This window comes from Parasteatoda tepidariorum, chromosome X1 (genome assembly GCF_043381705.1).
Source record: "Parasteatoda tepidariorum isolate YZ-2023 chromosome X1, CAS_Ptep_4.0, whole genome shotgun sequence".
Taxonomy (NCBI): Eukaryota; Metazoa; Arthropoda; class Arachnida; order Araneae; family Theridiidae; genus Parasteatoda; species Parasteatoda tepidariorum.
The window spans coordinates 75,356,904-75,362,060 of record NC_092214.1 but is presented as its reverse complement, the minus strand read 5'-3'; the positions used below and the strand labels follow the sequence as shown (position 1 = coordinate 75,362,060).

At 32.0% G+C, this 5,157-nt stretch overlaps 1 protein-coding gene across 1 annotated transcript in view; it reads left to right on the top strand.

Annotated features, from left to right (window-relative positions):
- Nucleotides 1-5,157, top strand: part of LOC122269444 (A-type potassium channel modulatory protein KCNIP1-like) — a 352,568-nt gene that overhangs the window by 102,046 nt on the left and 245,365 nt on the right. The window lies entirely within an intron of this gene.

The window sequence follows — 5,157 nt, the reverse complement described above, 5'->3', positions numbered from 1 at the left end:
TTTTTTTGATATATATATATATATATATATGATATCGATACTACCGTGTATCATAAATACGGTGCAACTTGAATTCTGATTACTGTAGTTCAGCAAAGCTCCACATTAAGGTAGTAGCAAATTTGAGCAATGATATTGCACAACACGCTACGAAATTTCTAATATTGAAGTTCTAAAGTGAAACGTAAAATCTCACATGATATCAATACTTATTAATTTCACTGTTTCATTCCAGCTTGGAGATTATTAAACGAGCATTTAGTTAATACTGATTATGCAGCATAAGCTTTTTTGCGATTTGTTGGCTAGAGGCAAAGTCAATTACCAAGAAATGGTTGAGCACAGGAAGTTTCATTGGCTTAGTAGGAAGGAGAATTATAACCCCATCATTAACACTTGCTTCGCTGTTTGGCATTTACATTCAGTTGTTGTTTAAGGTACTGATGTGTTAAAAAACGAGAATATAATCTACGTTCTAAATTTCTATGAATTGTTGAATTTATAATCGTTACTTTGGACCTAGATGACGTACATTTATCTAAATTGATTATGTGTCATTATTGATTATTGTTATAACGTTATAGGTTATATTGATTATTGTTATAACGTTTGCTGGTTTACTTTTAACAATACTAATTTCTAAATCACTGATATTTTTGGCATCATGGCAACATTTGGATTTCTGTCTGAGAAGTATGCTTATGCTCTGAGAAAAAAAAATGTATTGTCAAAACTACTATAAACTACTATAAATATACTACTTATAGAATATGGAAAAATTTACCATGTTTTTTGGCTCTATGGGAGCATCAAAAAGATTTGTAATATTTGCCGAAAGGATTTGGTAATGATTTTGGTAAAATTAACAAAGAAATATGGGTGTATGACAGGTGGTAAAAATTTAGTAAATATGGTAAAATTATTATGATACTTTAAAGCATGGCATGGAATCCATTTGTATGTTAAGGTTTGTTTCTCCCATCTGGATTTACTAAAAGTGTGGTAAAAATGAATTAAAAAAAAACAGAGTTTCCAGTAAACCGTTACCATATGAACGGAGAAGTTATCAAGCAAATGGCATAAATACTGCAAATTTTTGTTTTATTAACTGGGATTATGCCTTTTTTTCTCAGTATGGATCTAATTTCTTAACTTAGTACATTATCTGCAATCATTAATTAGCGTAATTATGGGTAAACATTTGAACTATTAAGATTGAATCATAGTACATAAATATCCGATCACAAGAATTAAAGTTATTAAGGTATATGTTTTGTAATTTGCTTATTACACATAAGTTAAAAAATATTAAGTAACTAAATATCATTTGTTTGGCATTAAGTTTTTAATTAAGTTTGTCTCTTTTAACATTAGGTTCTGCAGAAGTTAATTTTATGAAGAAAAAAATTATATACTCTTCTATTAAAAAAAGTAATAAAGAGCAAACTATGGCTCCATTAAGACTTTGTCCGCTACAACTTATTCTTCTAAGAGAGAAAATTTTTTTGAAGATTTCTTACAACAGTTGCAGACATCTTATTTGAAAATACAATTTTTCAGAACTAGAGTTTGTGACGGGTTGCACGAAGAATTCTATAAATCACTCAAATTTTGATTCTTGAAATATTTTACGAATAATAATGGGAATTCTTTTTTTCTATGCCAGCTGTCCTTTGAATCTTTTGAGGCAGAAAGTTCCTTCACCGCATGAAACTTTTTCATGTAAAAAGTGCTTTCAGCCTTTCCTGGAATATATTTTAGAAACTTCAAATCCAAAATATTTAAAAGAATTGTATGTATATATATATATATATATATATATATTGAATATGCAACTTAACATTTTTATACAAAGATAATTTAGTAGACTATCTTTGAATTTAACATTCAAAAACTCTATGGTATGATTAATGTTTTGTTGATTCGAATCAATAGTTTATAAAAATCAGATGAAAGAGATTAATCAATAATTGTGAAGTTACAAAACTCTACCTAACAAGATTAGTTATTAAATTAGCTGAAAATAATAAATAAGAGTATTAAAAATTTCAGAGTTTCCCTTGTTTTAAAAAAAAAAAAAAAAACTTAATTCCTGAAAGGTTACAGAAACAACGAAATCTGTGGGTAAAGCCACTTACCTGAACCATGTCTAAGGAGACAATTCCTAAGCTTGAGTTATCTGATTTTGCAATTTACACTAGCAATACTAATAAAATAAAAAGATGTAGGATTGAAAATCCAAATCTTTCCATTTTTCTAACACATTACTTTTAAGTTCGCGTGTATATTTGAAGAAAATGGGATATTTTCAGCAGATACAAAAAATCAGGAATATCAGGAAAAAAGCAAAAAATCTAGACAAATAAAGACAAAATATTTTTCAATCAGAAATATCATGAAAACTACAAATCCTGATCTAGTTAATTCTTGCCAAAATTTGTACATGCCTGGCGGAGCTTGTAANAATAACGGCCGAAAGGAAAAACAAAGATTTTATCGAAAGCGTTGTTGACAAGTGTCATGTTTACAGTAAGTGTGCAAATTTGTGTCCACCAGAAGCGATACATGCTTGACAGCGTCGGTGGAGCGATTGGCGTACACGTTCAAAGATGCCTGGTATTTCACGCACACCTGCAGCAGCTACAGATATGCGAGCGACGAGATCCTCATCTGAGTCAATTGGAAGTCTCATAAACAAGATGCTTTAGATGTCCCCATAAAAAGTAATCGAGGCTCGATAAATCGGGAGATCGGGGTGGCCAAGGGATTGGTCCACCACGCCCAATCCATCGAGCACCAAACGTGGCATTCAGGTAATTCCGTACATCAATGCTGAAGTGTGCCTGCGCCCCATCGTGCTGAAACCACATGCGGTTACGAATGGCGATCGGAACATCATGTAGCAGTTGTGGTAACACTTCTTTCAGAAATATAAGATAGCTTCCGCCACTGAGTCGTGTGGGTAGTGAGTATGGGCCAATCAAGAAGTCGTTCACAATACCAGCCCACACATTAATACAGAAACGTTGTTGAAACGCATGTGGACGCGTTGCATGTGGATTATCGGTTGCCCACACATGGGAATTGTGCGCATTAAAGTCACCCTCGCGTGAAAATGTCACTTCATCTGTAAATAGCACATCACCTACGAAATCCGGCTGCAACGCACATTGCTGTATCACCCACAGGCAGAAGTTCACGCGGAGAGGAAAATCTGCCGGATTCAATGCTTGTACTTTCTGAAAATGGAAGGTTTGTAAGCGATTTTCGCTTAGCACTGTGCATACAGTCTGATGACTCACACCTACGTCACGCGCAATAGTTCTTGTGCTTGACTCGGGTCTATCAGCCACAATGTTTAAGATGCTTTCTTCCAGCCTTGGAGTGCGTACAGCGTCATGTCTGTTGACGTCGAACGCACCTGTTTCACAAAGTTTACGATGTAACCGTTGAAAAATTCTATGATCCGGCATTCGTCGATCAGGATACTCCGTGCGATACATTCGTAACGCAGCTCTGCCGTTACCATTTGCACAGCCGTACATGTAATGCATGTCTGCTTTTTCTGCATACGTAAAGTCACCCATCGTCTACGGCAGCACAATTGTGAATGGCGCTTTTCCCTACTGCGATGCATCATTTTCAACGGCGGCTAGACATCTACTGCCCTCTACCGGCAATGATACCAACCGATTACTCCATTTCTCTTTCCTTTTATTTCCCCTGTTTACGCCTCACCGCGTCACTTGCGACTATACATTCCTATACAATAAATCATTACTACAATGTCCTGTACCTACCATTAAAGTTTGTACCATGAATTCGGGACCACCATATTTAAAAATAAAATAAATAGGGTATTGCGTTCTATTTCGCTAAATTTTAATTTTTCCTTATTCTGTAGAACAATCAAAAATACAAACATTCGGCGCGACGATTTCTTATCTTAAAGAAAGGAAATTTTACAAATTTCTTGAAAAATGAGATATTTATTCCTAATTTTGTAGTTTTTCCCCCTGTTTTATTGAACTTTTTAGAAGATAAGAGCAAAATTCATTTTTATTCTTATAAATGAGATATTTTATTGATTGAAAAAGCAGCGTATATTGTCTTAATTCAATAGCTTATAAATTTTCTGTAGAACAATTAAACTTATAAGAATAATAATATTGAAACTGTTAAGAATGGCTAATTTCAAAAATTTGTCTTATAAACTATAGGGTATCTTGCCTTAATTGAGTAAACTTATATATTCCCTCTTTCTTTAATGAACAATTTTAGCGATGCATAGCAATTTCTTTCCTTAAAAATATACAAAAAAATATATCTGAATTAGTTTCAGTGAATCTAGTAAAAGTATAAGAAAAGCTTATTTTTTGATGGATATACATTTAATGTTCATATATATCATTTTTGTTTTATTTTACCAATTTTTATAAAATAAACAACAACAGTTTAATTAAAACACAATATTGCGCAAGCGAATGTTGATTTAACCCAGAAATAATACACTACGTCAAGAAACCATTAAATATCATAAATTTTCAAATAACTATATTTGTTATTTTAAAATTTCTATAGGTCTGTACTTTTAAATGTGGAATACTTCACAAAACAGTGACTTTTCTGTAATTAAATTTTAATAAAATATTGGTCACATGTAGAGTTTTCTAAAATTATTCAACACTGATTTTTTTTCTACCTTCTATTTTTCTCCTAACTTTTACGGCAGTCACTTTAATATTCACTTTTGTTAATCGCTTGCTCTTTTGCTTATTTGTGATTTTTATTTCACAACTTACTGAATTTTATCGCTTCTATTTTCTCTTCCTTTATTTAAATCAGCTTTTAGATTTGAAAGAACTTGTTCATAGCGAGATAATTAGGTAAAAAAATGGGTAATTCTTTCACGCACTGACTTTATTAGCATAACTTAAAAACTTTTTTTGCTTCTCCTTCTTCGTGTTTAAAAATGAGAGAAATAATAATTCAGTTTTAACTACTCTCTTAAATTTCCTGTTTTTATATATTCATTCCTTTAAAGCAGCTATTTTAGATCTTACTTATCTTAAATTTTTTATCTTTATATATATATATATATATATATATATATATAGCATTTGATATATGTTCTTAGCCTCTTGCCTATGCCAACTT